This window comes from Opisthocomus hoazin, chromosome Z, assembly GCF_030867145.1.
Source record: "Opisthocomus hoazin isolate bOpiHoa1 chromosome Z, bOpiHoa1.hap1, whole genome shotgun sequence".
NCBI lineage: Eukaryota > Metazoa > Chordata > Aves > Opisthocomiformes > Opisthocomidae > Opisthocomus > Opisthocomus hoazin.
Window position 1 is genome coordinate 70,853,792 of NC_134454.1, and position 26,547 is coordinate 70,880,338.

The following is a 26,547-nucleotide window of genomic DNA, read 5'->3' on the forward strand; positions in this document are numbered from 1 at the left end:
TGGTTCAACTGCCTGACCAGTTAAATATCACACGAAGCTAACATGCAGTTGCAAGAAAATTGAGGCCTTTTTAGTGTTATTTGAGCAGCAGGAAGTAATAGGAACATTAGAGAGCTGTTATTAGGGAAGAAGAGGAATATGTAAAGTATCTGCTGATTTAATAGATGAGTGCACATCCTGGGTGAAACCAATCTTTCTCAACAAGATATTGAACTGTGGAAACAGAATACACTTGTGAGATCTTGAGAAAGTGTAGTTTTCCACAACTTGGGTATTTCTGAGAGTGCAGCAGGGTTTGTGAATAAGAGTTTTTAATCTAACTTTGACCTCAGAACACCTATCCTCTGTCTGTTATCTTGAACATTTGTCCTCCTAAGTGTGACAAACACAAAAGCAATCAGTTAGTCAAACATAAAACCAAAGTAGCCACTAGCATCCACGCAGATGGAAAGGCATCCTGGATTGGTGCCATGATTCTGTAATGATCATGATTGACATCTCTGCTTCCCAAAGACATTTAACAACTATAGAAGTAACTTTTTACTGTGGCACAAAAGAATAATAATAACAATTCTACAGAGAGATACTAAAAGTATCAAAATCACTAACCAAGGTTTCAGAAGGATATGACAAAGTACAAGCCGGTCTCACCATCTTGGTGGAAATCGCTCTTGAGGTGGTTAGCAGAGAGGAAGAACTATAGAGGAACAACAGCAACAAAATACCTAAAGACTCAGAAAAATGATGGAGCCTTTCTCTTCCTCTCTGCTGAGGACTGATCCAAAACACCGAACCAGGAGGACTGAAGAGCCTGAAATGTCTTGGATGAAATGTAATTCTGACTTCCTTCCATCCTGTCTGGTACTTAAATAGAAGATCCAGATCCCTATCTTAAACTCTTATCGAGGAAGGAAGAACTGTGTTAAAACTCTGCATGTTCAGAGGGTGAGTAACTGCGGATATGACAAGGGAATTAGGCATTTCATTCATTTCTAAAACATTATAACGGAGTCCATCTTCACCAGGTCAATTGGCTCTGGCGGCAGGTGAAAGGATACATCAGCTGTATGAATGAAATATTAAGCCACAGTTTTGTTCAGACCACACAATTGCACAAGCACAGCCAGGGCACAGTGCATGGGTACACAACACGAAGGTGACATCCCAACAGGTGCTGACAAAAAGGCAGAGTGTTGGAAAAAAAAGTAATAGGAGACCCTAATCTAGAGGTCTATATGATGGGAAAGAAGCCAGCATCTGAAGTCACAGAATCACACAGAATCACAGAATGTTTTCGGTTGGAAGGGACCTCTGTGGGTCATCTAGTCCAACCCCCCTGCTGAAGCAGGGTCACCTACAGCAGGCTGCACAGGACCTTGTCCAGGTGGGTCTTGAATATCTCCAGAGAAAGAGACTCCACAACCTCCCTGGGCAGCCTGTTCCAGGGCTCCATCACCCTCAGATGGAAGAAGTTCTTCCTCATGTTCAGACGGAACTTTCTGTGGTTCAGTTTGTGCCCGCTGCCCCTCGTGCTGTTGCTGGGCACCACTGAAAAGAGTCTGGCCCCATCCTCCTGACACCCACCCTTCAGATATTTATAAGCATTTATAAGGTCCCTTCTCAGCCTTCTCTTCTTCAGGCTAAACAAGCCCAGCTGCCTCAGCCTTTCCTCGTAGCTTCAGTCCCCTAATCATCTTTGTAGCCCTCCTCTGGACTCTCTCCAGTAGCTCCTCATCTTTCTTGAACTGGGGAGCCCAGAACTGGACGCAGTACTCCAGATGAGGCCTCACTAGGGCAGAGTAGAAGGCGAGGAGAATCTCCCTCAACCTGCTGGCCACACTCTTCTTAATGCACCCCAGGATCCCATTGGCCTTCTTGGTGACCTTGCTGGTGTGCTGGGGACTTCATCTGTTAGTTCTGAGCTTCACTTGCAATGGAAAGAGCTTGATTTGGGGGAATGCATGTTTCTATGGTTTGAGGGATGAATGTGCTTAGACAACAAAATCAAATAGGAAGCTTTGTTATGGTCTCCTTAGTAAAACATTTGTGTTTTTTTTTTTTTTTTCCCCTGTGGAATTTCCAGAAAGAAAAATCTATTTCGCTCAGGTTGTGAAATCTTAGACTGATGCTGTTGGGAGGGATGATGTCTGATTCAGTAATGGAACGAACAAATTGCTTTCAAGGCCTGGAAGTCCAGAGGATGAAATGTCACAGCTAGAACAACCTAATAACCTGAGATCTCTTAGAATTTCCTCATCTGAAAAGCAGCCAGATCTCACTTGGCTGAGCTTACAGATGAAGACAAACTCACAGGAATCCAGTGGGAGCAGGACTGTGAACAGCCATTAAGAAACTTCTACAGAGTCTTTTGAATTACATAGCCTGCTAGAAAGAGAAAAACTGGGTATTTTAAGAATTTAGGTAAAATCCACATGTTATCCAGAAGTGAAACACTCCAAAAGGAGAAAAGAAGATAATTAAAAACCTTTATATGATGTCATATAACCTGGATTTTTCTTCACATTACATCACACACAACTTTTGTTGGCCTGCTTTTGGTAGTCTTTAATGTTAGCCGCAGTAATGAAGAAACACAATTGCATCACACACTCAAAGCAGAACACGACACATCAAATACAATACATCTGCAGCCACTCATAGGATGTGGGCATCTAGTTTTGACACTGAGATTTTGCTCTAAATCTTACAACACAATTTCTCACAAAGCTGCTACTTAACAATACATGAAACAAAAATATTAAACCCTGAGAATTTGACAGTGAACCTGAAGAGCTACTACGTTACTTGTGAGCTCGCTTTAATGGTTTGTTTTAGCCAACAGATCTATTCCTCCATGGTCTTCCTGGTGTGGGTTCCCTGGGACATACCACCATTTTGCCTTTTACCACAATATTTCTACAACGACTGGGAAGAAAAAAAAATCTAAACCTCCCCAAATCTGGCTTGATATTAAATTTCTCAGTTGCTCTGCTGTAGCTCCTTATTGCAAAATCATGTTATTATGGAAAGGTCACTGGCTAGGAGTGTATCACATGCCCAGAGAGACAGAAATAAAAGTAGGACAGCCAAAGCCAGTGAAAAAGATGTAAGATGTACATGTTAGATGTATTAGATAACTACCCCGGTAGTTATGCTCATGGCTCTTGACACACTAGTGAATATAATTCAGACACTATCTTTTTGCAGAAAGAATATGGGCTTCATTTGCTTATAAAGAAAAGAAGCTGGCAAACTATCTCAAAGAAAGTCTTTTTGGCCATGTTTGCCAGTATTTGCTGAAAGGACTCTGAATTTTTTAATTGCCTCTGTATCTCTATGTGATCCGTCTTTAGTCCCAAATGGAAACTTAGCCCATTTATGCAAATCTACCCACACAGACCCAAACTGTTCAAGGTTGTCTTCATAAACTTTTGAACCCTTTTGGCTTCTAAAAAGGAACATGATCACAAAAGAACTTTGAAGAATTATTGGAATCTTTTAACAGAATAGGAGATTAAGCACTAATAAACAATAACCTGTCATCGGTGTTTTCGAAAGATCCAAACCTAGTTCACAATTCCGCATTGAACGTATTTGTGAGGCCTCCGATACGATACCCGAGGACTGTGATTAATGTCATGTGCCTGTTTATTTTTCCCCTGAGAACCTGAAAGGGTAAAAAAAAGATCACAACTAAACAAAAGCATATCAATAACAGGAAACCGTTGGTGAGAAATACCCCGATCTTCCTGTAAATTCACGTCACCACATTCCCCAGAGACAAAGGTGCGTGAACAGCATGGTAAATAATTATGATTTAATATGAGGCCTTGCAATGCTGTTTACAGTTTAACAACAAAAAGGAATTGTTTCTCAAGGCGCAAAATAAGCAAATAATAGAAACACATATCAATATAATCAGGAAATGATGATGTTATGTCTGGGTCAGCTGCTGAAAACAGATTGCAATCTATCAAAGTATCAACCTGATATCTCTGTGCAGCCCACGGAGAAACATCAGTGATGGGAGGCTTTCCCTGGTTTGCATGCCAGTCATCTCACTTTGATCATTTTACGAAAGTGCTGGGGACTGGGGTCTTACAGAAGGCTCTCCACAGCTATTTTCGCTTGCTGATGTTCAGGGAACTTGACACTTTGTTGAAAACATCTAGAAGCATTTCTTGAATTTTGCATCACAAAACTGAAAATAAAACTGTGGGGGAGGAGAGAATGGAAGGAATAGTAACAGCTGGTCTCTTTCAGGAAGGTTATGTTATTGAATCCAGCCAGCAAATCAGGAATAATGAAAAAAAAAATCATTGCCGAAACAGCACCGAACAGACACCAGTGAAGCTTCTTAGTCCCTTATCAAAAACATGTTTTAGTGAAAAATACAAAAAACACATAGGATGTCAGTTTGCAGCAATTTTTCCCTACAGAAATATTTTTTAGGGATGCCAAGACAAAATCAGTTACGTAAAAGCCAAACAGAACAATGTATCTTTGAACAGAGGGCTAACATTGAGAGTGCGCCTAAAGCATTTAAGTACACATTCAACCCTTAGCTACAGAAAAAAAATTCCAGACCATGCTTGTCTGGAAAGCAGGGTCAGGTCAGGTCAAATCTTGCACGAGAAAAGATCAAGAATTTTCTTAGTGTTGCCTGAAACAGCACCGATGACTTGGGAGAGTTTCCTTCATCACTCAGGACTGAAACACAGCATCAACACTTGAAGTCTGTCAAGTACCTCCTTATAGGATTGCAAACATTCCCTGAAGCTCCCAAGAACAAACTAATATTTGGAGAATCCTACATTTTTTTGCCTTTATCCACACTATTATCCTCAAAAGTATTTTGGAGCTTAGCACCTATGTAAGTGTCAGCTCCTGCTGAGTGAATCAGCATGTGCACAACTGCCATGCGTAGGAAGTATAGGAAATAAGCGGTAAGCTTTGCACAGCCTCCTTGATTTAAAGCATATGTTTCATTATACCCACTGCAAATTGAAGCTACTGTTAACTTTGTTTGGCTGTGCCTGCCTGCCATCCCAAGCAGACAATTTCTACACTGTTGTCAGGATAATGCCAATCATCTTAACAGATGCTTGCACTTTTATCTGTGCTCTGCATCACATTCCTCGAAGAGAAGGCTGCCAGAAACAAAAAGGTTTTCTGAAAGGACATAAGGGAACAATGGACAATAGAACTGTTCTATACCACCAGGTATAAACAACAACAAAACCCAGTTCACATGGAATGAAAAACACCGTTTATCAAGATGTAAGTCAGTCAGTGGCTGGCAGGTTGCAGATGACATTCGCAATCTGACAAAGCACTACAGCAGGCTGCAGACATCCAGTTTGTTAAAAAAAGGCACTGCTGGAGCCGAATGGAGCTATCGGTACAGTTTAGGTTGAGTCTGTAAACAGTTTCAGAGTAGAAAAATGGAGAGAATTTATTTATTTTCATAAAATTCATGATGTGTAATTTTAAAAAGCTTCCAAATAAATAATTTCAAATGTTCTTTTGAAATTACACTTCAGAACTGTCAATTGGCATTTCAGTTTTCCAAATACCAGATTAGGGAAAGGATATCAGTATAAAAGACATTAAAGCTGGTTGGCAGGTAAGGTGTCTTTTCCCTCTAAGGCAGGCAGGATGCTTAGAAAGTATGTAGGAAAGAAGACAAAATTTCTCTGTCCTTTCCACACCTAAAAGGCTTTTATCTCCTCTCTCCCCAGCTGCCTTCCTGTATGCTTTCAGACCCCAACCTCTGGTCCTGTTGGAGGACATGACTGGGTAAAAGGAGAAAGAGAGGAAGGGAAGTACTTGCCAGAGCTGGATGGGAAGGGGAGGTGGTGTCAGCAATAGAGTTGCTATTTTTGGCTTACCAGTTCTCTCTCTTTCAATTAGTGATTTGTTATGATTAAAAACCGAAGATAAAAGACACGCTTAAAATCAGCTCAGCTAAATGCAATTAGAAAAGTTTTAAAGACGTCTCTTGCCCGCGCTGCCCCTGAGAAAGCAGAAATCAGTGCTGTTGTGATAAAGCAGGCAAACTCATCTGCTTGCCATTTAGGAGAGATGCTTCAACACTGCTGGAAATGAAATACAGGTTTGGTTTATGGATCTAATAAAATATTTCATATCACCACATTTCTTACCACATTTTTTCCAAGGTAGACCCAAAATATTTTCCCCATATATTTTGGTTTAGCCCCCTAATCAAAAATCAAATCATTCACACCATTCTACAAGCATATCACTAAGAAACAAATACTTCAGAGCTAACTACTACTTTGACTGTTCTCAGTGTTTTCAGAAATTTAACAAAGAAAGATACGAGATAATTTTAATCTAAGCATTATTCTCCATTGTCACAAGAACAATGTGACTACCTTGCATGCTTCCTAAGAATTACTTAAAACACCTAGTGAACTTCATCTAGGTACCAAAACAACCCTGAGAATTAGACAAGGACCACATATGTTTTCCAATTTACATCTGGAGAAGCCGAGAAGAGGGAATGAGTCATCAGAAAAATTAGGAATGAATCACACTCACATTGGAAAATGGATGGTATATAATATTCTAAGATTTTAATCTTTTGACAAGAACAGTAGGTAATATTTCCTGGAATTTACAAAAATATTTGCATTCAAATAAACATACCAACTTGCTACGTCCCCATATCAACAAGTGCAAGTTTGTAAAAGTTGTAAATAATAAATAAATAATTGTACCCGTATTTCTGTATCTCTTTCTCTTATAACTCTTGCTGTTGCTTATAACGTTAATGAGATGAAGAGAAAGTGAGGAGCTTTCTTTTTTCTATGGAAAGGCTCTATGATACAATATAGTGCTACTAGAAAAAAATAAGAATTAAACCCCAGTGTGCTATGTTAGTTTGTTAGCTCACAGGAATATACCTTTCTTGCCATGGTTATGTGCAACACCACCAACTCTGATGCTCAGATGGTGTAAATCAGCATTGCTGTGCTCACTGAAGCAGAACTGAGACAATTTCTATCTCAGTTGGGTCCAGTTAGTCTGATACAAGCTTTCACAAGTTCTCCATGGAAAAGCAAATCACTGTGGAGTTCATATAGCAGCGATTAATTGATGGACATTTATTCATAATTCTCAATGGTCTCCAAAGCATCTCCTTTCACACTTTGAAAGTTTCCTTTGCCTGATATCGCTGTACTGTCTGTCACATCGATGCTGTCATGTGCCTACCCTCACTAGCCAACCTATGCGAGATTCCACAGTTACTCTCTGATTACACAAGTAGAAATAACTAGTGACTTTGTGGTTTCTTTGGCAAACATTGACTTTTTACTGCAAGTCCTTCCAATGAAAATTAACATGAGGGAGGTGTTAAACAGTCAAAATAAGACAATTACTCAGTCTGATCATCCAAAACAGCAGCAACTGGGGAGTATTAATTTTCAAGACAAAGACAAGATGTTAAGCCCATCCGTTAAGATGTACACATCTCCTAAGTCCATTTTCGCAGCAGGTGAACAGGCTGCCTGGGTTTTGAAAACAGCTGGCCATGCAGCAGTTTGTCTTGGAATTGGAAGGAGGTGCTGGATGCTCAACACTTTCGGGGAAAAGGACTAGAAGCACAAAGGAAATACTTATTTCTGCTGGAGGATGGAGAGCTTGGCCGTGCACGCTGTGCGTCAAAGGAGGATAATAACACACTTCAGAGGAGGAGAACAACAGAACAAGTAAATTTCTCCCATTGTTATTACTTCCCTCTTGAGGACTGCTACACAGATGGGGGAATATCCTATGAAGAAGAGTATGTATCAGAGAAAGTAATGCTCTCAGTGGGTCTATATCTGAAGTCATACTGAATTCAGAGAATTTTGAGCAGTTGCAAAATGCAACCCTGAGGCTGCCCATACAGGCAAAATCCCTGCTTGACTGTCAAGTGGAGGATTAAAACTACCTCTGTGAGCAAACCCAAATGTTAATGACATTTCTACAGTGGATGGATTCTGATGGTCAAATCAGCAGGTACTTGTGTAGTCAAAGCAACTTGGATCACTAAGATCCATAAAGAGTCTTTTTTGTACTTCTAATTATTTTTATTGGATCACATGGCTGAAAGCTGTGGCTTACTTAAAAAAAAAAAAAAGTCTCCACACCCTATTTAAAGGAAAAATTACTATCTGCAACATACCACTATTCAAATGTCAGCTATTGAATGACTAATTCTGTTTTTTCCATATGAAAAACTGCATTTGCACAAAGGAAGGTAACTGATTGAGTTCTTTCAAAGTTCTACACTCTTTCAGAACTACAAAAAAATCTCACTTGATTTATCAAGCATTATATTTTATGAGCATCAATTTTACATCCCTGAAGCTGAGTCATGAGTGGGCTGGAAAAAATCAGAGACCCGTAAAATGCACACGAGCGGGCTCTCACTGTCAGCAGTTCTCCAACACTGGAGTTCAAGTGGATTCAGTGGTGCCACATCAGTGAGGAGGGAGACGGGCTCTCTGTGGGCAGGCTGTTCCTCAGGAAACACCCACACAAGTAGTCAGGCCTGAGATCCCAGCACAGGAATCGTATTAAATTTGGCTGACCCCTGCCACTGTTAATGAGAAAACTGGGACAATACTGGGAAAGCAAAGCTTTTTCTACTTGTAGGGTGTTTTGGGCAATGTCCATCTCAAAAGGTTCTCACTGGCGGCACAAGATCAACCCCGCCAGGAGAAGCAGAATTGTCTCCAGAAAATTGCACAGATCAGTGTGGTGCGAATACAGAGCTGAGTAGAATGCAATGGAGATGCACGTCTATTTTCCTCGTTCCTGGGTAAAAAGAGTAAGGAAGCCAAAATAAACCAGACATGCTGTGCTTAAAAGCTGAAGTGTTTGCAGAAGCAGCATGGCCAGAGTATGTAACAATAAAAAGTATTGTTTTTCTGTGAAAAGAATACAAATCCAGAGCCTTGGAAAACCACACTTCATTGTGAACATAAAAAAGAGGGGAGAGAAGCTCCCCTATTTTGAAGGGGAACAGGACTGCATCTGGAAACCCTGGGGTCTGCCTAAGAAATAATTGCAAGCTCTCTGGTTTACCCTGGCTTTAGGGACAATGCTGACAGACTGTAAAAATAAATGATTGGTGAAACGTCTTCCCTAATTAGGATACTTACTCTTCTTTCTGGTATCTATAACCCAACCACACATATATAGATAGCTCCCTAACGCCTGCAGGACAGGCAGCAAGGCAGGTACAAGCAAGAAAGAAACGCTTTCCTTTCTCTTTCCCTCCTGCTCTTTCTTTCCTTTACACTTTTTTTTTTTTTTGCTTTTCCTCGTCTGTCAACATTTCTTTCTCTCTATTCTTTATCCATCCCACACAATCCTTTCTAGGTCTTCCTGATTCCTGATAGAAGTCAGACTGACCATCAGGATCCAGGGTCCCTCTGTTTTGCAGCAACTCATCTCTGCTTGCTTTTCACTCCAGTGATGCTGCTGTGAAGAATTTCTACTTTGAAACTGCCCTGGGGAGTGGACATATCTGTAAAGCAGCCTGGGGCAGCCTCGATACAGTTTGGGAAGTAATACTGGCACTCCACATGCCTGGCCCTGTTTCTGCTCTCAGTGCTAACTCATGTCCACTTGTATAATGCAGTGGTTCAGTGAAGGTGGCTCTCCAGGCCCAGTTGCTGTTTTCAACCAACATATCACTAGGCTGTCCTGGCTGGGAGGACCATACCTGGTACTTAGAGCATCAGTGTAGGTTTAGAAACCTTGCCTCAAACAAGGGCACAAGTTTTACCAGCGCTGACAGTGCTACTGCTTGGTTGGGGACAGCTGGATAGCGTGGGGAAAGCCTGCTCAGACGAGAGCTGTCATTCCCAAACTGCTGAAAAGTGGTTTGCACCCCAGCAGAGTCCCAGAGCACCAGCTGAGGAACAACAGCACTATGTAGATCTGAGACGACTGGTAAAAGCTGGAAGGAGAAACTAGCTCTCAAAATATTTGATAGAGATTTTGCCCTGAAAGACATTGAGATAAGCCCTATCATCTCCTGTGACTGGTCAGGGCCTGAACTTGTGTTTCGTGTCTTACAAGAAGTCCTTCATGAACATGAGCTGTCAAGTGAGAAGCTTGATGTCTCTCGTATTATCTTCTTGCCATCTGTGGCTTTTGTACCGAGTTCTCCTAGGCGAATAACAGCAAGGAAACAAGCTTTCACCAATGATCAGTCTAAAAAAGATGCACAGGAACAGCACGTGAGCAGACAGTTGGAAAAAAACCCCACAGGTACAGTGTTACCGGTATCAGAGCCCCTATCTGAATGGGTGGCTAGGCAGATGTATGGTGAGATGTGGGACGATGTGCACTGCCAGTGGGTGGGCGACTTATGGACTGCTTGCACATAAGGTACGGGAGTATCTCGCATACAGTAGTCTACAGGCATACTACCTGGAGTAGTGAAGACACTGCATAAAATGGAGCGGGTACCATTGACACCATTACAGCTCATGTTTGTTTCAGAGTATGTCTTTCTCCCTTCTCCCACAGGGCCACCCAAACCACTGAAACATTTCTTGGTAGTAACAGTGCAGCGTGAACTGGCTCCAGTTCAGCTGGTCTGGAGAGTAGAGTGGGATACAAGAACCAGGCTGCTTCCAAAATGTAATCTCAGGGTTGAAACACCACTCACCAGAACAAAGTGTTCACACTGGGTTTATAGGGCACTGAGGGATCTGCCAGACAGGATGAGTCAAACATGCCTGAAGTGTTATGAGGTAGCTTTTCGAACCAACACCCTCCTTCTTAAAATTAATGGATTAAAAATTAACACAATCTTGCTCTTCTTTGCACAGGGAACTGACCCGGCTGGGAAACATTGGGAAACCCATCTGGATGACAGGTTAGCCACAGAGCAACAAAAACTGAAGCTATGCAAGGACTTGCCCCTCAGCCTGTAAAAACTGGAGCCATTAGGAATCAGCTTTTACTGCACACCAAGCCATCTCAAAATCTGCCATGTCTCCATGTCCCTATGTGTACTAGATTAGAAGTTTTTTCACTAAATCTCATCGTGCTCAAGCTCAATGCAACTGCTTTTGCTGGTGTTACTAGGCCTTCAGGTTAGTATTATTCTTTGCCTTTCCATGCAAGGCCATACATTACTGAGTTTGTGGCATCTTCATCAAGGACACTAGCTTTGATGGTCTTTTTGGTGTTCTTTTTACTCAGAATCCCTCCTGTGCTTTCCCAGGTCCTCTGACCCCATGCAATGCTCCCAAGGACCTCAGCGTCAAGCCAACAGCCCAGACTTCAAATCCCATTCTTCCAGATTCTGTACAAAATCTAAATGATATATAAAATATTAACTCTATTAACTATTACAGAAACATATCTCCAAAGTATTCAAAACCTAGAGGCAGTTCTACATAATGTCCCTTTTGCAGCCCAGCTCACCACACCTCATCTTAGCCTACCATTTCGCTCTTTCCTCAATATTCATCAGAGCTATTGCCTATCCTGTTGGGCTGTGCTTCTTTCTAAACTGCCTACATAGTGAGAAGCGAAGCACTTCTGCAACCCCAGGCAAATGATGATGCGACAAAGAACTGGAAGAGAGTTCCCAAGAAAAAGCTGCAATCAGGGAACTTGTTCAGATATGAGGAAAAAAACCCAAAACAACACAGCTTCTAAAAGGTGCATGAAATCAATAATGTCCACAAGGGCCACAATAGTGAACACAATATACTGCATACTCCATAGGCTCCAGGTTGCCGTGAGTGGTGTGGCAGGTCCTGCTGTTGCACAAGGCCCAGCTGTGCTCCACACATTTGGTGTGGGGAAGTGTAGGTGCGAGTCCAGCAGTTCCCACTGGTCTGAGCCATCGTTGAGATGTTTCTATCAGGCAGCACAAAGAGAGAAAGCTGAGGCCTCTGGAGAGCAGCACAAGGATGGTCGTGTTGTGTGCCAGCTGTGGTAGTTGTCCCCTCGTTCGCCAGGTTTGAAAATGTGGTCCATGGACTATGGCAGAGGTAAACCTTCTGAAGGCAAAAGGGGAAGGTGTGAGACAAGGCCGTTCTGTGACCAGGTCTGGATGGCTGCATATTATTCTGGTCACCTGTGTTTCTGAAAGATGGTTTCAAACCAGGAAGGGAGTAAGAGTAGGCTGAACAGAACAGTGAGGGTATTGAGAACCTTATTTGTGAGAGGAGGCTAGATAGATGAGCTACGCTTCTTCAGCCGGGGCTAAGGGGAAAAAGAGTGCCGTCTACAAACACGTTGAGGAAAAAGCTCAGCACAAACAGTTTGGTACCTGTTTAGATTAAAAAGAAATGTTGGCACAAGCGAGATATCAGCTGCTCATAAAGAACTTCAGCTGAGAATCAGAAGTTTCCAAACCGTTAGAATAATCATATTCTGGGGCACTTTTGCAAAGGGGGAATCAGGTACAGGACAGGGATGAAACCACGCTGTCGGAGTGTTTTTAAGATAGAGCTCAGTAAATGAATAACAGTGATTACTGTATGAGGTAATGTCTGCAGTAGCTGGGACGGGGAATTTAATGATTCAGGTGGTCCCTGCCATCCTACATTATCATGCACCCGCAGCCAACATTATTCTGCACCCATGGCCAACAGAAAACATAGAGACTCCCATTTCTCCTAATGTAAGTGCTTTAACAAGAGCAGTCAAAATTGTGAAGGCTGTGAAAATAGCTAGCATAAGCCAGAGATAATTCAGCAAGCACAGCAGCACCTGTGTAAGATCAATGCAAGACAGGAATCCAATCCAGATGTAAACGGAACTATCAACAGAGAGTATTGATTTACAGGAAGAGGCAGCTCTCTGCATAGCAATGGTGTGAACTTACTACAGCTGCAACTTGGTAAGTAATCTCAAAGCAAAGCCACACAAAATGCATTTGCAAATGCACCTTTTAATATAGGCAGCAGGAACGAGAGCCATGTGAGTATGAAAGCAGGAGGGCTGTGCAGACATCACTCACTTCCAGCAATGTTAAACGCAGCACATGAAAAAGCACCAGATGCTGAACCAGAATAACAATGACACTGAGGACAGTTCTCACTGATCCAGGATTCACTTGGTGAAAGAAAGATGCATTACCATTACTGGAAGAATCTGAACTGTTTGCACAGAAAAATGAGAAAAACAGATCAGTGTGAATGAATACAAATCATTTTTCTAGAGAGTAAGGGTCTAACCAAAGGGACTGAGTTACAAACAATTGTGAAGTTACTGATCAGCAGGAGTGGCATAAAAAGCCTGCTGAAGCCAAAAAGGATTAGTAAAAATGCGTAAATCAGTGAAGCAAAGTGCATCAGAAAAAGCATATGAAGGTTTTTTTTTCTACTTCACCACTTTTATTCAGCATTGTGACATACATTGCTTGTAAATGTGCTGCTGCAGTGTCCGATCCCCAGGTAGTCTCTAAATCAGCCATCTCACGGAATGAGGTGATTTTTTTCACTAAAACCTAAGAACTTAAAATTCTGCAAATGCCTTGAGGGACACCATGTGCCACTGCCCTGAAAGTGAAGCTCTCTCCAGGGAGTTGCTTTTCCTTTTCAACGTGCTGAAGCCAGGAGCACGAGAGCATTTTCTTTACCACCGTCCCTTCGAGCTCCTCTGCCTCCTTTGACCTGTAAACCAGCCACATTCTAGTCTCCTCTCTATGCTAAAATTACTTGCATAGTTCTGCTGTAGTTGTGTTTCTGTTTTTTGTTTGCTGGACTTTTGGCTGACAGACAGTTGTTTTGCTCTGGCAGATCGTGGTGAAGCTCTGCTTCAAGACTCCCAGTTCTAACAGATTATCTCCGAGGAAGCTTCTGGAGTCAGAAGCTTTAAATAGGTTCCCTTGAAAGAAATGACCTGAGACTTGCATAAAGATTTGCAGAAGAGAGGGCGCTAAAATGCAGCCCTTATCACTGAACTTGGGGCAAATGAATATTTCTTCTAATGCCAGTGTGACAACTCAGACCCTGGCACATAGCTGTATCAGTAAATACCTGGGAAAAAGAAATACATCTGCACATACCGAAACTGAACAAACAAGCAAAAATAATACAAGCTAAGGCTACTGCATTGTTCGGTGGAACACTTACCACGTTTGTTTTAACAATCATAATTTGATTTCAATAACACATACTATGCAATCTAATATACTCATTATTAGACTAATATACTCATTATTAGATTATGTAAATTAAGGAATTGTGTTGCTAAGAAAAGACGAGACGTTGATCTGTGACTAGGAGACACCACATGGAGAGCATCCTGTGTTTGCTAGCACATATCCTATAGGGAATAAGGCAGAGTTTACACAATGGCAGCTTCATAACACATACTCACGCTTCTTCATAGCATGTCTTTTCTAAACCTGTATTGCTTTAGCAGAAAGAGCAGCCTTTAATAGTGTAATCGATCAGCCATGATAATTCAGGCATGAACATGAGGACAGCAGGTCCTTCATCACACAGCCTGTAGATACGTGCACAGCTGCAAACTGATGTAATGGGCCATGCTGCTCAAAGGGAAAGAAAGAGGAGTAAGAGCATGCCTAAGCTTTCACTTCATGTATAGCTCCAGAGAGAAAATGCAGTATGTGGCCTGCCTACATGGCTGTGATTTTCCTCTTGCCCTGGTAACGTTACTACACTGGGGATCTCCACAGGGCCGGCCACATGAGCAGCCCAGTAAGGATTATCAATTAGCAGCTTCTCCTCAAAGGCACACTATTGCTGTGCAGGTAAAGGGCACCACTACCCACCAGTGTCATCCCACCAGTTTCTTCTCTGGGTCCTCCAACAGTCAAACATCTTCCTCGTAGCAGCAGCTGCAGCCTCCTGTGCTGAGTCCCTCAGGCTGTGCCACTCTGGCTGAAAAAGATGAAGATTTTCATTTCCTGGATGACCTGTTCCTGAATGCAATCTCAGAGCTTTCTGATAGAGCTCACTTAACACCAGGAGAGGAGCAAGCACTGAGCGCTCATTCTGTGATGTCTTGGAAAGGACAAAGTTTGTACTGTGAATAGCTGAAGCAGGCTAAAATGTCTTGGTTTGAGGCATGGGCCAGCAACGGGAAGAAAGGAAGCATTTGGATCCCTAGTGAACGCCAGTGCCATCCTCCTCCTTCATTCAGAGCGGAGAGCCTTGCCTTGCTTTAGACTTGCATGTTGTGATCTCAGGTAGCATAAGCTGTATTCCCAACCTCAGAGGCACAGGGTAAGCTATTATTCCAAGCTACTGAGGGCTCCCAGTCCTGGGTGCACCTGAATTCCTCTTTCAGATACCTACAATTTTCAAAATTGTTAAAGTGGTTTAGGAACATGCATGGAGCAACATCCCACAGCACCCTGTGGGATGCACCTATACACTTTTGGGAAACCTATTTTTATTGCAGATGTGTCACCTGACCTTCAAGCTGCTGAGCGTTCACTGACTTCGGTAAAAATTCAGTTGTCTAACTCGGAAAACTCACGACCATATGGTCTGCATTTCAAGTCTTCAACGAGGCATCACAAGAAGACCACAGATTTTGTAGTACAGGGCCTTTGTAATTTAAATTACCATAACAATAATTTAAGAGATTCTTTTACTCCATGTTGAATGCTGACTTTAAATATCATCTTTACCGAAAAATAAAGTCCTTATTAACAATGCCCTTTTTAAAATACACTTAGCTTGCTTGATGAATCATTGGAAAACTTGGAATTCAGAACTTCAGTATTGTTTGAGCCCATCTGAATTGAACAGCTCCTTCATTTTCCCTAGAAGCTCTATTTCAACAACAACATTTCTATTTGTAAGGCACTATTTACTCAAGACATTCTTACAGGAAAATATTATCTTGCAGCATCAGGACTCCCTCTAGTGTCATTACAGCCAGGCTCTTCGGGGATCTGTAGGGACCACTGCAGGCATGTGTTTGCTTTCGATGAGGACTACAAAGTGTACATTCGTAACTTCTTATTTGTATCTGAGATGTTAAGAAGCTTTGGTCCATTACGCTGGCCCTCCACTCAGGAAATCTAAGTTGAATATTTGCCATCTGATAAAATTAAGATGTCAAATTAAACTGTCATTTTAATGCAATAAATGTTGGGTTAATACTGTTGGGTTTATCTGAAGACTATTAATTTATTCTATTTAGCTGGAGATCTTTACACTATTAGATCAGGACCTCCCCTGATCACTTGCAGACAGCGTTTACTCTTTCCCATCAGAATTACCCAGGCATGTCTTCTGAGTCTTTGTTACTTATCCACAACAGTAATTTCAGTGTAATTTAACCAAAACCAAAGAAATCTGATACAAGCTGTTTCAAAACATGTGGAGAGTTTTGTTTTTTTAAAATTGGTTGAAAGCCTATGGGAACCCTAAGGAAGTCTTGACTGCAGCAGCCATTTGCAAACAGTATTGTTGATAGAAAATCGGATAGAAACTGATTTCTAAAGTGGTTTCTGGTACCACATGAAACTCATTTCTTCTCAGCGGAACCTCTCTCCAACCAAATCAAATAAAAAGAAACTGATGTGTAGTGTATTACAGTGGACAGTAACATCATGCATTCTGCTTTAACTAATAGGCCGTCAGATGCAAACACGCAGATCACCACCATTAAAAGCAAAGAATCTGTCAGCTAGCTGAATGCTCTTTCACATCTGCACAAAAGTACTCAGCACTGAGGCTGACTACTGGATATGCAGCTGGCATAAAGGAACAGGGGAGACAGAAAGAGTACAAACCAGATTTACATACTGAATTTCTGCCTAACTGCACGACCAGGATTTTTTATTTAGGAAACAACTCCTGTCATGCTTTCAAGACATAAGAAATTCTCAAGTAACAAAAGTCAAAGATGATAAAAAACCCCAACACCCTCCCCCTGGGAACTGCAGAAACAAAGAAGAATTCAGGTTTACGTTTCTTAAGAAACCTAAGTCCTGCTGAAAGCAAGGAGGACTCAGGGTTGGAAACTCCTCAATGACTTCAGAGAATGTGGCTTAAAGCTAGAGGCCATTCAGGCCTCTCTTAATATGTGGCCTTTCTCTTCTCAGAAGTCTCTTAATGTTTGTTTTATGACCGCGGAGATTTCAGTCTGAGTCACAGCATTGCAGAACCGTTGAGGTGAGAAAGCGCCTCTGGAGACTGCCCAGTCCAACCTCTCTGCTCGGAGTAGGGTCACGTATAGCAGCTTGCTCAGGACTGTGTCCTGTCAGGTTCTGAATATCAACAAGGATGGAGACCCCACAGCCTGTCTTGGCAACCTGCTCCAGTGATTGACCACCCCCAACATGAGGAAGATTTCTGTGTTTAAATGAAATTTCCCTTATTTCAGTTTGTGCCCATTAGCTCTTGTCCTTTCACTGCATACCTCTAAGAAGTCCTGCTCCCTCTCCACATGCTCCCATCTACCTGTTGATAGACACTGATAAGATCCTTCCGAGCCTTCTCCAGGCTGAACAATCCCGGCTCTGTACGTTCCTCCTCCTGTGTCAGAGTAGATTGCATTTCTCTGGATGAGAGGCAATTTTGAAATGAGCATACTAAAAAAAACCCCAAAAACTTTGTTTAAGGAAAATATTAGTTCAGTGACTGCTGAGTTACTCACTAGAGTTACACACACCATATTAATTGACTGATTACATTTTTGTGACTGTGGAATAGATTTTAAGTTTCACATGCCCTAAAACAAATGCATCATATCCCCAAATTTCATCCTATACCTTGAATCACAAGGTATTTAAAAAAAAAAAAAAAAAGTCTTATCCTCTTCCACATAAGTTCGGTAGCTCTGTGTCTAGCGTGGTACCTCCAGCCGCACCACTTATTTCTTTTCCCCTTCTCTGAACTCAGACCTCCGGCTGGCAATCCTGCCCAGCACATAAGTGCTGTTGCTCCCACAGCGTCCCACATGTGGCCTCACCAACCCTGCCTGCGATACCGGGGTTCTCGCACCCCCTGTCCCACTGTCATTGCATTTAGCCCCCGGACACCTCGTAGGTATGGGAAACTCCCATTCACCCGCCTCCTGCCTCTCATCCAAGCATCTTGCTGCACTGTTTTTATCCTAATGTGGTTTTGAGTAATACTTCCCGAAGCCCACGGTGCAAGTGATGCTGTCCCTTCTGAGGTACATCCAAGGACTCTCGGGGCAAACTTCTTTTTCACATCTTAGGCTGATGCTTATTTTCAAAACCTTCTCCAGCTTTTCACAAATCTTCCAGTGCCAGTCTGCAGAGAACGAAGTCTATCAGGCCTCTGCCTTTGAGATCTTTAATAAAGCTGTTCGGCACTATCTGGGTGAAGATCTCTCCCCGTGATATCCCCCTGGGCATGGATCCCACCCCGCCCTCCCACCACACACATTATTCTAAAAATGTAAAGACAGCAAAGCCTGCCAAAAATCGCTAAGGAAAATCTAGACTAAATGATGACTGCAAACCTCGAAGGAAGAGAAGAACCAGACGGCTGACCCAGAAAAGAGATGCATGTCATCACCATTTTTCTTCTGTCTGCAGTTTTGGAGTATCATCTCCGTTACTGACTCTGCTTGCTCAGCGTCAGGTTTCAGGTCGCAAATTCCAGTCCTATGTGTAAGGGAGTAACAAGTTAAAAAAATAACCGACCTGTGGAGACATATCGCCAGGCACCCTGCCAGCCGATAACATCAGGGAGTGTTTTGTGACTGCGGGGCCGTTCCTGGCACGGCTGCTGCACGCCGCTGAAGGCATGTCCGCACACTCGAACAAAGCGCGGCGGGCGGCTGGCACACCGGCGGTTCCAGCGAGCCCTTCAAAACCCTTCCTCAACCGAGACGGAGCCCCGAGCAGCGCGGGTTCCTGCTCCATACCTCAGGCCGCCCGCCACCCCCGTGTGCGAGGCCTGGCGCCCGCGGCGGGGGGAGGCCGCCCCGGGCCCGGCGCTGCCACAGACGAACCTGCCGAGGGGCGGCCGGTAGCCGCCCCGCCCCGCCTGCCCTGCCAGGCCGGTGTCTCGGAGCGGTGGGCGGGACGCGGGAGCCAGCCGCGCCGAGAGGAGGGCGGGGGGCAGGGAGGGAGGAGGAGCCGTCCCGGGGCAGCGGGCGGGGAGCGCCGGGCCGGGGGCCCCGCGGGAGCCGCCAACGGCGCCGGGGCGGTGGCGCTCGCCCGCCGCTCCCCAGGGCCGCGTCCCGCCCCGGCCGCCGCCGTCGGTAGCGCCTGGTCGGGCCGCGGCTCCGACCCCCCCAGCAGCGGCATGGCGGGCGGGCGCGGGGCCGGCGTGCCCGCCGCGGCGCTGCTGCCGGCGCTGCTGCTGCTGGCCGCCGGCCGGCCGGCTGTGGCAGGTAGGGCCGCCCGCGGGGCGCCGCCATGGCGGGGGGCGCCGCCGGCCTGCGGGCCGGGCGGGGGAAGGGGCGGCCCGGCGCTGGCTGAGCGGCAGCCCCCGGCCGGGACGGGGACCGCTCTGCCGGGCTCTCCCCCGGCCCAGCGGAGGGCGGCGTGGGGCGGGAGCCGGCGGGCGGGGCGGGGTGCCGGTGCGCTGCCGCTCTCGGCTGGCTGCGCGGAAGGCGGCCCGGCAGGCCACCGTGTGGAGGTCGGGGTGTCCCCGTCCTGCGGGTGAAGGCCGATCCCTGCAGCTCGGGTCTGGGCCTGGGCCTGTGCCTGTTTGCTCCCCTGCGGGGACTCGACGCGGCCAGACTTTATAATGAAAACAAACACAACCCAGGCACCACGGGTGACACCCCTGCCCCCTTGTTTTTTTATTCCACAATCACGACTGATATGTCGCGAGGAGAGCGCAGAGCCGCGTACACGAGCGTTCCCTGCCATTCCTTCCGCTGCCTTGGCCCGCGTGTCGGCTAGCACTGCCCGCGCTCGGCATCGGCCGGCGGCTGCGGGCACCTGGTTTCTTGGCACCTAGATTCAGCTGGCTCGTGTCTGGCTTCTCGGACGTGCCGAGGGCCTGCAGCTCCCGCCGATGGTGGTGCAGGTTAAGGTGCAGGTCTTGGGAGTCAGCAAAACCATTGGGCCAGCCTGAATCTTCAGCTGGAAATTTATTTTTCCAATTCTTGTGATACATCTTCACGTCAATTATAATTAGAGCATCAAAGACTGGTAACCAAGTTTTTTTGTTGAAATACCTTTTTTAAACGATGGACCAGCAGGCAGTTGTAGGTGTGCTCTTTCATACTCATTGCAATCCCACGTGAAGCAAACCAATTGCCGTGACTCCCTTTATTTAGAAGTGTTGAGTGCTGTGTTGGTTCCTGTGATTGTATGATGTCTGTCTTCACTAGGTGAGAAGACTACTTAGAAACTAACTCCTAGTATTTAGTTGTAACTTTAAAAAATAGTTTGCAGTTCTTCAGTGATCAGTGAAAGCTGCATTGGTAGCTTTTATTACAGGATTAATTTCAGATATTACAAATGAAATACACCTCTTGCCCTTCCACGAGAGGATTTAAATGTGTGGAGCTCTAACTGGTGTTCTCACTGGTTTTGCAAACAAAAAGTCTGTATGCAGGGTATGGAGGGATTTTTTTGTTGCTCCTAGAGATGTCTCAGAGCTGTCAAGGATGTCAGGGAGATTTGATTGCCATTGAGATTTCACTAGTGAGAATTTCTGCCTTTGAGATATCTCTAGCATTGTCTTAAGTGTCATGACAAAGGGTTTTGTCGCTGACTTTGCTGGCAGTAGTGTTAGGCCAACCATTACTGCTTTGAAAATGTGAAGCTGCCAGACCACTTTATGCTGCGCTGTTGCAGTAGTGTTCTCCATCCCCAGCACTGCAGGCAGTGCAAGGCAAACCAGAGCTGGAGGGTGCGTTTCCAAACTGCAAGGCAGCAGCAAACCTAGGTGCAGCAGTGCAGGATGCTCCAGCTGAGCTGCCTTCAAGCTGAGCTCTGCCAGGCCATGTGGACTGGCATCACTACCAGGTGAGCTTGTTAAATTCCACCTCTCCTCTGTTACTCCAGGTGCTGCTATGGCTATAGCCGTACCCAGAGTTCCTGCTCCCAAGAATCTTAGAGTGAAATGGACCACCAGTGGAAGGCTGGAAGGAAAGAAAAATCACCAACAGCTTCTTATAGGCAGTGAAGTGAAATTAGGTGTCAGGTGGTTTTCCCAACTCTGCAGTGTGTTTCTGTGATGGAACCAGAAATTACCATCAGCTCTGTTCATTTGACGTTCAGTGCTTTAACTACAGGACTGCCTTTTATCTGGAAATCATAGAATTGTAGAATGTTTTAGCTGGGAAGGGGCCTTTAAACATCATGTCTGGTGTGTAAAGCATTTATAAACGCAACACAGGGATGTTTCTCAATGTGTACATTTTAGGAGAGTGTAAGAGGCTTACAGGCTCTCATAGCATTTGATTTACCCACAAAATCACAGAATGGTAGGGGTTGGAAGGGACCTCTGTGGGTCATCTAGTCCAACCCCCCTGCTGAAGCAGGGTCACCTACAGCAGGCTGCACAGGACCTTGTCCAGGCGGGTCTTGAATATCTCCAGAGAAAGAGACTCCACAACCTCCCTGGGCAGCCTGTTCCAGTGCTCCGTCACCCTCAGAGGGAAGAAGTTCTTCCTCATGTTCAGACGGAACTTCCTGTGCTTCAGTTTGTGCCCATTGCCCCTTGTCCTGTCACTGGGCACCACTGAAAAGAGTCTGGCCCCATCCTCCTGACACCCAGCCTTGAAATATTAATAAGCATTTATTAGGTCCACTCTCAGCCTTCTCTTCTTCAGGCTGAACAAGTCCAGCTCCCTCAGCCTCTCCTTGTATCTCAATGTAAATCCTACATGGAGAAAGTGTGAATCAGCCCTGTGAATTCAGTTTTGAATAATGGTTACATTAGTCTCCAAGGGCATTTGCAGTGAATCTGGCAGATGCCTTTTCCACTTCCATTTTTCCCGTGCCCCTTATGTTCTGTTATGTTATGTTCTGTTGATCTGCTACCAGCTTAGATAAGAGGGCAAAGGTGGAAGTGGTATTTTTTCATTGTGAAGTGTCCGGTTTGGTTCTTTGTTTTCTTTCTGTCATTCTGCTGCATTATTTCTGCTCTTTGTCCTTGTAGCAAAGCTTCATTAGCCAAACTCCTGTTTTGTGAAGTATCAGCACTGTGTTTTGGAGAGTGTAAGAGCTGTCAGCAAACCGTATTACCTAAGGTACTCTGTGATACTGGTAGTGCTTTTCAGTCTCACTGGTTGAATTTGATCGTATCTGTGGTGCAGCAAGTACAGAGTTAAAAAAGGATCATTCAAAACATCGTTCCATCTAGCTGTAAGAGAAAATGAAGAAGTCATGAGTGCATTTTTGTTTATGAGGGTAAGTTTTCTGAAGGTTTTTTCCCCCAGGTGATTATTAGTAATTGCTGCTGAATCAGACTGAAAGGAGGTTCACTCCCCCCCCCCTCCCTCCCCGCACCGAGTTTCGTTGTAGAAGACAGGGCTATCATCAGCGCCAGATTAAACCCATGTAAGAGCAGTCTTCAATTCATCATGCTCATGAAGTTCTAGTTAGTACTCTAAAGCCCATTCAATCTAGTTTTAATGGGCAGTCACTCAAATTGCAAGGTTTTCTAACATGAGGTCAGCTTTCAGTCAGAAACTTGAAAAAAATCGGCTACCAGTCTGATTCTTGACTGTTGTTCAGAAGCAAGAAAGCAAATATGAAATTACTTTAAGAAAGTAGTTGCTGTCAAATTTTATTTTTCCTAACTTCTGGTTTACTTGAGCTTTGAATTGCCAGAACTGATCATCTTTATTTCTAGAATATGCAGCTCCTGACAACTCCATTAAACCTGTGGCAATTTCTTGTACTATTTAATTATATTTTTAAAAAAAGTGATTTTTGTCACTGATGTGCTAGAAAGTACATGCATACCTTTCAAAAGTTCCAACAGGTGTTAGCCATCTGAGATATTTTGCCTGAAAGAAATATTTTTCTATTAAGACAGCTTCCTATCATGAATTCTTCTTTTTGTCCTGTCTTGACAGCATCTTTTGCATACCACTTGGAGAAGTTTCAGAAGCTTTATTATAAATTAGTTACTTTTAAAGTAATTCTGTGCAAGTGCTAGAACCCAATATCTATTTCTCCAAGACATTTTTATGTACTCTGAGGTTAGGATACTCCTGTAGGCACAATGGTTTCAAGCATACTACTGGCAGATTCCAGGTGAAAGATGGAAATACATCTAGATGGGGAAGTAAATGTACAAATCACAATGTTTCAGAAGAGATACAGCACGTGAAAGAATCAAGTTTGGCTCAGTTAGTCTGATAAATGGTTCCAGCTATGTTCCTCAGCACAGAACTGAAACATGCTGAAGCTAGAAGGCAGGAGTAGAGTCCGTGTTTGTGGAGTACACTAGGGAATTCACAATGGAGAGGACTGACAGCTCTTCTGTTGGTGAGACAGGGGACGTCTTGGACCTGGGTGCAAAGGTCTTTTAGCTGGAAGGAGCTAGAGAAGTGGTTTGGTTCTGTGGGACAGCTCTAAGCATGTTTATAGTGCAGAATGTGAGCCTGTGCAGTAATTACAAATGCATTCTTTAATCCCCCATTCTGCCATTTTTTTCTGGCAGAGAGCTGTTAAAAGCTTTTTACATTGGGTACCTGGAATTTGGTACTCTTTCACCAATGTTCTCTCCTTTTTTAATCTGTCTGCACTTGTGCTGTACAACCAGAGTAAACAAGGCTTTAAAAAGTTATTATTATCACAACATCTTATTTATATTTGGTATTAATAGGCTCTGAACACTTGTTTCCGTCACTTGATTCCTACCCAAAGGGAGAGTCTTCCTACGATATTTGTGTTGGAGATTGTGTGCTGTTTTTCCTGTGGTTTAGGAGAACAGACTTGGGACAGGCATACTTTATCTTAAGTTAGAGCAGAAGCCATTTGGGACTCAGTGTGTGTCTCATTGTTTGCCTAGTGCATGAGCGCACTTCATGAGGCTTCCAGCTGTACTTTTATATAGCCTGAACTATTTGTGCTATGTGGAAATCTGCCTTCATCTCTAGGTTGCACAACCCCTCCGCCTCTCACTGGAGCACACTAAGAGACTTCGTAGTGTGAAAGAAATGTGTCGATACGCAAAACAACTGCTCTGTTTTGAGAATGGAGGGAGACAGGGACAAAGTTATACCCTTTGGTTTCTGTACAGCCCTGAAATGAGCCCTCACAGAACGTGCTTAGTAGTCTAATACTAGCGTGAAAAGTTCCGCTCTACAAAAGGAGAGGTCACACCTTCTTCACCAACCACAGGGAGAAACAGGCTGCACTCTTAGCCAGAGTATTGGAGCTTGAATATCCAAAATAGTAGTAAGTCAAAAACGTACCTGAAATTGTCAACAGACAGGTGGAAAGCCACTGTCATCTGGAAGATTAATATTTTTGTGAGCTGCCTGTGCCGGTTGATTTCTGTTTCCGTTACAGTTCAGTGAATGTGCTGTAGCGGACAGGTCTTCAAGGTGTAAATCTCAGCTGGACAATAGGAAGCTTATTCATTCAAATAACTAAAACAGGTGTTGCCTCTAGATACACTGGAGGTGATGAAGTCAGTACCTCACCAGTCACAACTGATGTTGTATGCAATGGTTGCACTTTGGGTGTGCTGTTAAGACAGGTGAATTAGCCTTTATTCTGACTTTGTGTTTTTCACGTAGAAAGATAAGTAACTTTATTGTCCTGAAGGGACATTGTACAGTTGGAGTATCCTGGGGGGATGTGCATCAAACATCTAGTAGGTAGGGACCTTCTGTGTGTTTGGAGCTCCTAGATATGTGTGCAGCACATGACAACGGTAGATGGTAAGATAGCAGGTTCAAAACCAGTGCATACGATTTTTTCCTCCCCTTCTTCTTTCAACTCCTTTTTATACAGCCAGCCTGTAGAGCTTACGGGTAAGAGATTGTTAGTGAGGCCACTGCAAAGACTGTGGTCTCAACTGAGGAGTTACTGTGACGCAGAAGTGATTCTTTGCAGCAGGCACAAAACAAGCCAACAACATGTCCTGGTGCGGTGGTTCTGGAGTTTGGAGCAGATACTGACTGAAAATACAGACTTAATCTTTTATGGTTTTATCTTTAGTGACTAGGTAATGTGATAGATTGCATGACTTCCCCCCTCCTGTAAAACAAGTCGTATATAGTGGTTTTCACAGCAAATTAGCAGGCTAAATGGGACAAGTTTGTCTGGGCAGTAGTAATTGTGTGGACTAATTATGACAATTATTTTAGTGTTGGAAACAGAAGATCAATATATTAGGTATTAAAACTAGACAGATGTTTTTGTCTACATCAGCAGGGTTCAGGATGTTGGACTATACTTTTAAATGTTATCTGCATTGTTTCTGCTTACACTATAGGCTCTGACCAAAAGATTATCTTTAAAGAGCCCTGGCACTGATGCCGTTTTGAAGACAAAAACATTGTTGAGATACTCTTTTGCATGGGAACCACGTCATTTTTCTTTTCTACCTGAAGATCAAATTATGTGTTTCAATTTTTTGATATAAAGGATTAGATATGAGGGGCAGGGAAGGGATCTGGTAAAATGCCTCTCTTTTTCATGTGGCATAAATGCAAAAACCTTCATGGATTACATGACTATAAAAGTCTTTCAGAGTTACTGGTTCAGGCACAGTAGGGAAAGCCTTTCCATATGACTTTCTTTGGGAAGAAGGTGTAAAAGGGGTCCGGAAAAGGGAAAGATTGAGATGTGTGGAATTTTGGCTGTTTCCTGTCCACAGTGGAGACAAAAAGGACTTGAGCAGACATGAAGTCTGCATTAAATTGCTTCCAATTAAGAAGTGTGTAATTGTGTTCTTTTTCATAATCCCTATGCGTTGCTGGAAAGGTACATAGTTTAGTCAGAAACAAGAAATACTGACAGAAAAGAAGGGAAAAATGAAAAAAAGTCCGTTCTTTCAGTTAGCTCTTTAATCTTGATTTTGGTGTTGGATGGATGTGCATAGCTCGTGATCGCTGTGTAGTCAGTGTGAGTTTGGTTTCTTGTAGATATATTCTGAGGTTGTCAGTTTTGACAATGGAGGAGAGACAAGGCTTGTATTGCTTTGCGCTTTGAGTGCAGAAACCAAGAGAAAAATTATTCAAGGTGTAGATGTTCATTGAACTTGATGATGTTTTTAACACTAGAGAACGAAAGCTGAACAAAAGGATAAAATGCCAGTGTGTCGCCACCACTAGATGATGAATGAAGAACCTTTTGCTCTATGATTATAAAGGCTTTTGCTGTACCTGCCCTGGTTTCTCGTGGTTACTTCTAAGAAAGATGTTGTGGACAGAGCGGTTCAGGAATCTTCAGTAAAATTATGTGAAACAAAATTCTCAAAACTTGCACTTCCCATATAAATGTTATCTGTTATGATGGAAATATTAGGAGGGATTTGTAGCCCCAATGTGGTATTTCTAGTCAGAGATGAGGGTTGGTTCTAAAGGAGAAGGAAGAGACATGGGGACCACAAATTAGCCAGTAACACAGGTAGAATAGATATTTAAACTGGCATCCCAAGTGATTAC

General features: G+C 43.7%; 1 protein-coding gene across 1 annotated transcript in view; it reads left to right on the forward strand.

Moving 5' to 3' along the window:
* Positions 1–19,282: 19,282 nt before the first annotated feature.
* The window catches only part of LOC104337785 (chondroitin sulfate proteoglycan 4-like), a 46,633-nt gene continuing 39,368 nt past the window's right edge, over positions 19,283–26,547 (forward strand). Inside the window, exon 1 of the mRNA XM_075411148.1 lies at positions 19,283–19,347. The gene's annotated coding sequence lies outside the window, so the exon portion shown is untranslated. The remainder of the gene's footprint in view (positions 19,348–26,547) is intronic.